This window comes from Acipenser ruthenus, unplaced genomic scaffold (assembly GCF_902713425.1).
Source record: "Acipenser ruthenus unplaced genomic scaffold, fAciRut3.2 maternal haplotype, whole genome shotgun sequence".
Taxonomy (NCBI): domain Eukaryota; kingdom Metazoa; phylum Chordata; class Actinopteri; order Acipenseriformes; family Acipenseridae; genus Acipenser; species Acipenser ruthenus.
In genome coordinates this window covers 27106-37833 of record NW_026708731.1, presented here as the reverse complement: position 1 = coordinate 37833, position 10728 = coordinate 27106, and the positions used below count along the sequence as shown (strand labels likewise).

The following is a 10728-nucleotide window of genomic DNA, read 5'->3' as shown; positions in this document are numbered from 1 at the left end:
GAGTCAGGCTCCAACTGGCTCAGGAACCACTCTATCAGGGTGTCATCTGTAGCTTTGATGTTATACAGGTCCCTATAGAAGTTCTCTACCACTTTTTTCACTCCCTCACTATCCTCTACTATCCTCCCCCTGCTGTCGAGCATGGAGGACATCAAGTGCCGCTTCTCCCTCGTTTTCTGGAAGAAGAAGCGAGTACACTTTTCGTCTTCCTCCATTTTTTGCACTTTTGCATTGTGCATGACCTTTCGTTGTTCCTCCCTACAAAGCACTGAAAGATCTAGCTTGGTCTGGGCTATCTCGTCGCTTACAGGGAACCCCCGAAGCTGAAGCAGGCTCAGACGCTGGAGGGCAGCATTCAGGTATTTATATTTGGCCCTCCTTTCTTTTGCTTTCCTCTTGCCTGCTGCTATGAAATAACCCTTAGTTCTCATTTTGACCATCTCCCACCACTCTATAGGGGAGTTGAATAGGTCACGCAAAGTGGTCCACTCAACAAGCCTGCTCTTATAGGCTGCAGCTATGGAGGGGTCATCGAGTAAGGAGGTGTTTAATTTCCAGACCCCTGACCCCATCTGGGAGGTCTGAGGGACCTGCAATGTTACCTGCAGGAGCCTATGGTCAGAGATGAAGACAGCCTGGGTGTCTACTGCCGTCTTCGTAAGGGAGCTGGTATGCAGGACGAGATCTATACGGGAGAAGGAGGTCCCAGATGAGCTCACCCAGGTAAAGGGAGGCACCAGGTCCTTACCTGCATCACACAGGGAGAAATCAGATATTACGGAGGACAAAACTCTACTAGAGCGGTCGTTGCGTGGCCTGCTCCGGTCTACGTCCCTCAGAGCACAATTGAAGTCACCTGACACGATGACGGGTACGTTCCCCAGCAGGAGTGGACGCAGCTGTGGAAAAAATTGAACTCTTTCGTTTTGGTTAGTGGGTGCGTAGACATTGACCAGTCTGAGGGGAGTGTTGTTGTATGTCACATCCACGCTCAGAATTCTACCAGGTTCTACCTCCCTGCTGCTGCGGGAGGTAATAAATGGGTTTTTAAACAGGATACCTACTCCGTCGGCTCTGGCTATGTTGGAGCCCGACCAGAAGGAGTCCCCCAGGGTCCAACTCTCCTTCAGGTTCCTATAATCAGGGCTCGACGAAATACCACACTCCTGCAGAAAGATGAGATCTGCTTTCAAGTTAGCTAGATAGTTTAGTACATCAAATCTTTTTTGTGTCTCCCTGATGCTCCTGACATTAACAGACACACATATCAGGGCCATCAGGGTAGCTAACAAGAAAAGGAGTCGCTGCGTCCACCCCATAGCGACTATGATTGGGAGGTCGGGACACTCTTCCTACTCTTAGCTCTACGCTTGCTTCGAGGGGGCTTGGGCTTATTTGCAACTCCCATCACCCCTGAGAAGGTACTCACTGCTGCCTCGTCCAAGAAGGCACCGTCTTTATATGCACAGTACGTGGAGTTGTTGGGGCTATTCAACTCCCCACAAGGTAAGTCTGGTGGAACTTGCTCAGGGCCCCTCGGAACGTGTGGGTCAGCTTTGTCCTGGGGGGGGTTATGACAGACAGCATTCTTTGGCTGTTACCGTCTGTTGAATTGGAGCTGTTAGCAGACTTCTGGCTTACCGCGTCCAGGGGTATTCCCATGTCCTCCAGTGCTGTATCTAGGAGGACCTCTAGGGGGCCCCTGGTTTTGCCCATACAAGGGAGGGGGTCAAGGATGCTTTGAAGGGAGGCCCTTCGCTTGAAGAGGGTCATTGCTACCGAGGTACTGCTGGTCAGGGAAGGTGTTGACCCCGACCTCTCCCTCGGTGCATTAGTGAACACCTCTTCTGCGAGGTGTGCTAGGGTTTGTGCCAACGACTGGGAAGGCTGGCTGGGGATGCCCTGGCTGGCTGCTACCTGCCCACTAGGCGGCAGTGTAGCCGTCCCACTCGCCTCCGTCTCTGCCTGCGAGGGCAAGACTGGGGACTTTGTGTGGACATTAGCTGGTTTTGGATCTATGGGGGCCACCTGCAACTTGCTGTCTTTGATCCTGATCTTCTTTCTTTTCCCCCCCTCGTCTCTACCCTTTCTTTTCCCCACCCTCTGCTGGTTCTTCACTCCCTTCCCCTCCTTCTCACTCTCACTTTCACTGTCGCTTTCGCTTTCCTCCCCCACGGACTCAATCCTTATGGCGTCATAACGAGAGCCGAGGGGGAGTGCTGGCGCTGAGAGGGCCCTACTCAGGGGGGGGCCGCTGCTGGATCCGGGCTCCCTCCCTGCCTCGTGTTCTGCATCAGAGGAGCTACTGGAGGAGCTAGTGGAGTGGCTGTTGTACTCTCTCTCTGGGCTGGGGGAAGGGGTCCTCGTAAAACGGGACTCGTAAAGCGGGGGGGTGAGGGGGGTGCTGGTGATGATGGTGGTGCTGGAGTCTGGGTCTTGGATACTGTTGGTGGTGATGTGGACTGATCTTTGTTACTTGCTCCCTCTTCCTGCTCAGGCCTAGGCTTGTTCGTATTTGCCTTGCTGGCTCTGGCCATGTTGGCATAGGAAGAGGGGCAGTCCTTAAACAGGTGCCCCTTCTTTCCACACAAATTGCACTGCCTCTCTTCTCTGCAGTGGCTGGTCTCGTGGGGGGCGCCGCAGTTCCTGCACTTGACTACAGTACACGCGGCCGCCAGGTGTCCTAATTCCCCACATTTCCTGCAGAGTTTTGGCATCCCATTATAGAATACCAGCCCTCTGTTGGGCCCTAACACTATGGAGTTTGGAATGTGGCGGACGCCTCCAATGCCCGATGGATCAACATTAAGGCGTACCAGCCACTTTCTGGCTCCTGTCCAAACCCCATCTTCGTCTGTAATTTTCCTCCCTTCTGATGACACCCTCCCATAGCGGTTAAGCCATGTTGTAATATCATAGTCGCTAACAGCCTCATTGAAAAATTGGACAGTAACAACTTTCATTTCTCTGTCTGTCAGTGCATCCACACAAAATTCTTTGTATGGAGCGAGATATTTATTCTCCCCCCAAAAGGACCACATTTCTTGTAACTTTTGGGGGTTCCTAAAACTGACCTCAAACACTTCCTTAAGCCCTGGCAATTTCACCAAACAATTCAAGTCAGAAGGGGAAAAACCCATACCCCTCTGAAGAATGGTCCGGCTGAACTCCAGTCTCGTCAGTCCTGGTTCCGTTTCCTCTTGCTGGGTCCTTGTGAAGCGCACCGCATTGTGCCTCCTGGTCTCCTGGGTTGGCCGGAACGCCATCCTTCAGCTGGCTCCTCCGATTGGGGTGGGAGAAGCCTCTGGACGTCCGGGTTGTCTCTCTCTACGAAAAAGAGACAACGTAAGCAGCAAATCTGGGCAGTTGAAGGAACTATTACTTTAGTCCCTGAGGAGATGGTCGCCTCGCAAGAGGGACCCCCTCCCCAGGTGAACGGTGTCCTTCCCTGGCGGAGTAGGGGGCGCTGCTTGGCACCGAGACCACGTAGGAAGAATCGTGGCTGTGACGCCTCCTCGGGGTCCGGGGCCGCCCTCTGCTCCTCCCAGATGGCGCCCTCTGCTGGGCGCCTGCTGCTCTCTCGGTCTGGATCTCGATTACAATCAAAGGCTGGGGATGAGGTCGTCTAGGTCATCAAAGGGTCCTCAAAGGTCGTCTGGATGGTAGGTCCTCCTTCTCTCTAACTCCAGGAACGTCTGGAAAAGCCGGAACCGCCTGAAAAAGAAAAAAACTGGAACCGCCTGAAAAAGAAAAAACTGCTCTCAACAGTCAACAAAATCTTGAAAGACCCTCGGCCTGGATTGGGCAAGCCAAAACCAGACTGAGCATTAGTCTTCCAAAAAGTTGCCGAGCTGAAGAAAGCCAGTCAAAAATAAAAAAAAATTCTGTTCCTCCTCACCCGAACAAACCTCTCACAGACCCTCGGAGGGAGCGGGCAATGCCACTACCCTCTAAGCCTTAGTCTTAGAAAGATTTATTCGAACTGAAGAGAAGCCAGAGTGTCAGATATTAAACTGATAAGAACAGATACTACACTTGATCTTAGCCAAAAGGCCGAGAAGCGATGGCGACTTGGCCCTTGCCCGGGGCCCCCCAGCCCGGACGGCACAGGGGGATTCAAAGGTGGGTGCAAAATTCCAAGCAAAAGCAGACCCCCAAAAAACGGGCTGCTGCTTCCAGAGGGGAAATGTGCAATTTAAGCAGGAGAAAACAAAACAAAGCAAAAACACACACATAACACCAAAAACAAAACATAAACTGGCGGAGTGCGTCTTACAAATAGTCATGCCAAGCTGCTATGCTGTGCAAGGTGCCTTGGGTAACTACAACTGTGCCTCGCTGGCTGGCTGGCTTGCTAAGAAGGTCCTGGCATAGGGACATGTTCCACCACACTTGTCTGGTTAGCTGCATGCTCCCAGGAAACAACCTGCTGCTGTCTACATCATCACCACATGTGAATAAAAGAAAGAAAGACAGCAAGAAAGAGAGAAAGAAAGAGAGAAAGAGAGAAAGAAAGAGAGAAAGAAAGAAAGAGAGTAAGAAAAAAAAAAGAAGTAAAACGGCGGGAAAACTTGCATCAACACTGGCACTCTCCCTCCAGCAGGGGTAGACAAAATGCTCACAGGAGAGATCCAGATCTGACTTTGACCAACGTTAGAGAAAGGTGTGCACCGTTCCCGGAGGTACTGCAATACCGGGCCGATGCGTGGAGTGGACGGAGCAAGCCCCTGTTCCATCTCCCGATTCCAAAAATCAATTTAATATATGGTCCCCTGATAGGGGACATATCAGATATTAAACTGATAAGAACAGATACTACACTTGATCTTAGCCAAAAGGCCGAGAAGCGATGGCGACTTGGCCCTTGCCCGGGGCCCCCCAGCCCGGACGGCACAGGGGGATTCAAAGGTGGGTGCAAAATTCCAAGCACAAGCAGACCCCCAAAGAACGGGCTGCTGCTTCCAGAGGGGAAATGTGCAATTTAAGCAGGAGAAAACAAAACAAAGCAAAACACACACATAACACCAAAAACAAAACATAAACTGGCGGAGTGCGTCTTACAAACAGTCATGCCAAGCTGCTATGCTGTGCAAGGTGCCTTGGGTAACTACAACTGTGCCTCGCTGGCTGGCTGGCTTGCTAAGAAGGTCCTGGCATAGGGACATGTTCCACCACACTTGTCTGGTTAGCTGCATGCTCCCAGGAAACAACCTGCTGCTGTCTACATCATCACCACATGTGAATAAAAGAAAGAAAGACAGCAAGAAAGAAAGAGAGAAAGAAAGAGAGAAAGAGAGAAAGAAAGAGAGAAAGAAAAAAAAAAAAGTAAAACGGCGGGAAAACTTGCATCAACACTGGCACTCTCCCTCCAGCAGGGGTAGACAAAATGCTCACAGGAGAGATCCAGATCTGACTTTGGCCAACGTTAGAGAAAGGTGTGCACCGTTCCCGGAGGTACTGCAATACCGGGCCGATGCGTGGAGTGGACGGAGCAAGCCCCTGTTCCATCTCCCGATTCCAAAAATCAATTTAATATATGGTCCCCTGATACTCTTTTATTGAGATTTTACATTTTTTACATTTACACCCATTCGTTTTTTCATTCATTTTACATTTCTTTTAAAGATGACATTCATGCATACAGACATACATTTTGTTTTAAAAGCATTTAAAATACATTTAAAAACACCAAGACAATTGTGCTTTGTACATGGTTAAAACAGACACAGATTAAAATCAACATGAAAAAAACCTGTGCTGTTTTAAAAGTGACTGGAAAAAAAGAACCATCTATAAAAAACCAGTGCTTGTGAGGGCCGGGGAGTGCTCTCTAAAAAAGTGAACATAAACCTAGATTTAAAACAGGGACAGGGGAAAAGGGACAGTGTATAAACAGTGAGTTAAAATTCTAAAATTTTAAAACACTTAAAATGTAACTTTTAATAGTTTACATAAAAAATCTTAAAGATACATAAAACAAAACAAAACAAAATCAAATAAAACATTTAAATTAAATCAAAGGTCCATAAAACTGAAACAAAAAGACTACATAAAACCAGGGCACCGTTGAAAAACGGTCATGCCAGCTAAAAAGGGCGGAATGCTGGCATGACAAAATAAATAAAAGGCTTAGCGTTGCCCCGTAGTCCCGCTCCTAGGAGCTAGCGGTTCCAGTTTTTTCCTTTATTCCATCTTCACGTCCTGAAGTCCGGCGATCCTCCACTCCGCGCAGGCCTTGTTCTTCCCGAGGGTCCGGATGTCCAGAATTACAAAGTCCTTGATAAGAGTTTGTGCCCTTCTGGTCGTGGTGATAGTGTCTAGCTCCTGCTTGTGATAGACACAGACGTTACGGCCTTCCCACAGGATCTGCTTGACAACATTGATGACACGCCAAACGCACTTAGCTGTGCTGGTAGTGATTCCTCCCGCAGGCCCATAGAGCACAGTCTCAGCGGTCATCTTGGCCGTGTCAGCAAACCTGTTTAGGAAGACAGAGACAGAGAGCCAGACACTGCCAGCCACATCACACTCCCAGAAGATATGGGCTGGTGTTTCTCTCTTGCGGCACTTTGCATAGGGGCATGTTTCTACTTGGGCTAGTCCCCTCCTGAACATGAACGCTCGAGTGGGGAGTGCACTGTGGACGGTGTTCCATGCTATATCCTTCTGGACATTACTGAGGCAGCTGTGAGACACATTCTCCCAGATTTTTTGGCTTTGGGTGAGGGAGAAAGTAGCTACTTTTTCAATTTCCTGGGAACCGGCAAGATATTTAGTTACAGCCTTGTATTCCCAGGAGGCCAATTTTGCTTTATCTAAGCCCAATTTATATATAGTGTCCCTTAAGGTTCTATAATACAATGGGGGGTCCCAGGAGTACGGCACGGTGTTATCAATAGTGCAGAGGCCCAAGGCCCTGAGACAGGTGGCAAAATAGAAACGATTCATGTAACATACCTTCCTGTCCAGGGCCTGGATGTTCTTGATAGTTTGCGTGAGCCCCTGCACTCGGGTGAGCTGCACAACGTCCGGGACCCCCTTACCTCCCTTCTTGTCGGCTTTACTCAGGGTGGCTCGCTTTACCCTCTCCATCTTGCTGCCCCAGATAAAGCGGTGGATAATGCGGTCCACCACTTTTTTGGTGGTCCTGTCTGGGGGAAAGATTTTTCCTACATAAGAGAGGATGGGGAACAGTATAGACTTGGTTATTAATACTCTACCCGTCATTGTTAAGGATCTTGTGCTCCATCCGCCAATCTTTTTACGGACCTGGTTAATGGCCGCCGTCCAGCTCTGGGCCCCCGAGCTATTGTTCTCGAAAATGAGGCCCAGAATCTTGATTTTGTCCTTTTTGACAGGGTACATGTCCGACAGTTCCCTATCTACCTGCCAATTTTTAGACACGTAGACTTCGCTCTTGGACTTATTAATCACTGCCCCGGTCGCCGTGCAGTACTTCTCAAGGATATTACTAATCCGAGGTACCGACGATGTGTTGGTGCAAATGAGTGACACATCGTCCATATATGCTGTTGTTTTGACCTGGACCCCGTTGGATCCAGGCAGCTGGAAACCAGTTATATTGGTATCCCTACGAATTGCCTGCAGGAGGGGTTCAATGCACACGACATATAGCAGTGGGGATAGTGGGCAACCCTGTCTGACCCCTGACTGGATAGATATTTTACCAGTCAGGTGCCTGTTCACCAAGACTCGGGTACTAATGTTTGTATATATGGTTTTAACCCACTCCCTAAGTCCAGGAGCGAATTTCATCTGGTCCATCACTTTGTACATATATTCATGGCTTACCCTATCGAACGCCTTCTCCTGGTCAAGGTTGAACAGGCAGAGGGGATGGTTCCGTTCTCTAGAATAAGCCAGAATGTCCCTTGTTAACATTAAAATATCCGTGATGGACCTCCCTGGGACGCCACAAGCCTGGTCGGGGCCAATGACCAAAGGGAGGTGTACTTGTAGCCGGAGCATCAGAGCTTTGGCTAGTATCTTGTAATCCACGCAAAGGAGGCTGATTGGGCGCCAATTCCGTAGATCTTTAACTTCCCCTTTCTTATGAAGGAGAGTAATTACACTCTCCCGCATAGAAGGGCCCAACCGCTTCTCCCTGTAGACCGCTCTGTAGACCTCCGCTAAATGGACTTTTAGCGTGTCCCAAAAAAGATGGTAATACTCACCCGGGATGCCATCTGGACCTGGCGTCTTACCGGTGTTCATGGTCTTAACCGCCTGGGTGAGCTCCTCCAGCGTGAGTTCTGGGTCCTTCTCCTCCTCCTCGTCGTCCCGCACTGAGTCAGGCTCCAACTGGCTCAGGAACCACTCTATCAGGGTGTCATCTGTAGCTTTGATGTTATACAGGTCCCTATAGAAGTTCTCTACCACTTTTTTCACTCCCTCACTATCCTCTACTATCCTCCCCCTGCTGTCGAGCATGGAGGACATCAAGTGCCGCTTCTCCCTCGTTTTCTGGAAGAAGAAGCGAGTACACTTTTCGTCTTCCTCCATTTTTTGCACTTTTGCATTGTGCATGACCTTTCGTTGTTCCTCCCTACAAAGCACTGAAAGATCTAGCTTGGTCTGGGCTATCTCGTCGCTTACAGGGAACCCCCGAAGCTGAAGCAGGCTCAGACGCTGGAGGGCAGCATTCAGGTGTTTATATTTGGCCCTCCTTTCTTTTGCTTTCCTCTTGCCTGCTGCTATGAAATAACCCTTAGTTCTGATTTTGACCATCTCCCACCACTCTATAGGGGAGTTGAATAGGTCACGCAAAGTGGTCCACTCAACAAGCCTGCTCTTATAGGCTGCAGCTATGGAGGGGTCATCGAGTAAGGAGGTGTTTAATTTCCAAACCCCTGACCCCATCTGGGAGGTCTGAGGGACCTGCAATGTTACCTGCAGGAGCCTATGGTCAGAGAAGAAGACGGCCTGGGTGTCTACTGCCGTCTTCGTAAGGGAGCTGGTATGCAGGACGAGATCTATACGGGAGAAGGAGGTCCCAGATGAGCTCACCCAGGTAAAGGGAGGCACCAGGTCCTTACCTGCATCACACAGGGAGAAATCAGATATTACGGAGGACAAAACTCTACTAGAGCGGTCGTTGCGTGGCCTGCTCCGGTCTACGTCCCTCAGAGCACAATTGAAGTCACCTGACACGATGACGGGTACGTTCCCCAGCAGGAGTGGACGCAGCTGTGGAAAAAATTGAACTCTTTCGTTTTGGTTAGTGGGTGCGTAGACATTGACCAGTCTGAGGGGAGTGTTGTTGTATGTCACATCCACGCTCAGAATTCTACCAGGTTCTACCTCCCTGCTGCTGCGGGAGGTAATAAATGGGTTTTTAAACAGGATACCTACTCCGTCAGCTCTGGCTATGTTGGAGCCCGACCAGAAGGAGTCCCCCAGGGTCCAACTCTCCTTCAGGTCCCTATAATCAGGGCTCGACGAAATACCACACTCCTGCAGAAAGATGAGATCTGCTTTCAAGTTAGCTAGATAGTTTAGTACATCAAATCTTTTTTGTGTCTCCCTGATGCTCCTGACATTAACAGACACACATATCAGGGCCATCAGGGTAGCTAACAAGAAAAGGAGTCGCTGCGTCCACCCCATAGCGACTATGATTGGGAGGTCGGGACACTCTTCCTACTCTTAGCTCTACGCTTGCTTCGAGGGGGCTTGGGCTTATTTGCAACTCCCATCACCCCTGAGAAGGTACTCACTGCTGCCTCGTCCAAGAAGGCACCGTCTTTATATGCACAGTACGTGGAGTTGTTGGGGCTATTCAACTCCCCACAAGGTAAGTCTGGTGGAACTTGCTCAGGGCCCCTCGGAACGTGTGGGTCAGCTTTGTCCTGGGGGGGGTTATGACAGACAGCATTCTTTGGCTGTTACCGTCTGTTGAGTTGGAGCTGTTAGCAGACTTCTGGCTTACCGCGTCCAGGGGTATTCCCATGTCCTCCAGTGCTGTATCTAGGAGGACCTCTAGGGGGCCCCTGGTTTTGCCCATACAAGGGAGGGGGTGCTTTGAAGGGAGGCCCTTCGCTTGAAGAGGGTCATTGCTACCGAGGTACTGCTGGTCAGGGAAGGTGTTGACCCCGACCTCTCCCTCGGTGCATTAGTGAACACCTCTTCTGCGAGGTGTGCTAGGGTTTGTGCCAACGACTGGGAAGGCTGGCTGGGGATGCCCTGGCTGGCTGCTACCTGCCCACTAGGCGGCAGTGTAGCCGTCCCACTCGCCTCCGTCTCTGCCTGCGAGGGCAAGACTGGGGACTTTGTGTGGACATTAGCTGGTTTTGGATCTATGGGGGCCACCTGCAACTTGCTGTCTTTGATCCTGATCTTCTTTCTTTTCCCCCCCTCGTCTCTACCCTTTCTTTTCCCCACCCTCTGCTGGTTCTTCACTCCCTTCCCCTCCTTCTCACTCTCACTTTCACTGTCGCTTTCGCTTTCCTCCCCCACGGACTCAATCCTTATGGCGTCATAACGAGAGCCGAGGGGGAGTGCTGGCGCTGAGAGGGCCCTACTCAGGGGGGGGCCGCTGCTGGGTCCCCTGATAGGGGACGTATCAGATATTAAACTGATAAGAACAGATTTTTTTTTTTTTTTTTTTTTTTTATTAATGGAAAAAAAATACACATACAAACACAACTCACAAAACACACTTAAACATCACAATACAAAAATAACTATAACCACTTATATACAACAAAC

General features: G+C 50.0%; 1 non-coding gene and 2 pseudogenes across 1 annotated transcript; all 3 read right to left on the bottom strand.

Moving 5' to 3' along the window:
* Positions 1–3967: 3967 nt before the first annotated feature.
* On the bottom strand, positions 3968–4065 carry LOC131735589 (U2 spliceosomal RNA; annotated as a pseudogene).
* A 595-nt stretch (positions 4066–4660) lies between these two features.
* LOC131735592 (U2 spliceosomal RNA) lies at positions 4661–4851 on the bottom strand. Its single transcript, XR_009327579.1, has one exon. It is a non-coding gene; the product is annotated as a U2 spliceosomal RNA (small nuclear RNA).
* A 581-nt stretch (positions 4852–5432) lies between these two features.
* On the bottom strand, positions 5433–5565 carry LOC131735591 (U2 spliceosomal RNA; annotated as a pseudogene).
* Between the last annotated feature and the right edge of the window lie 5163 nt (positions 5566–10728).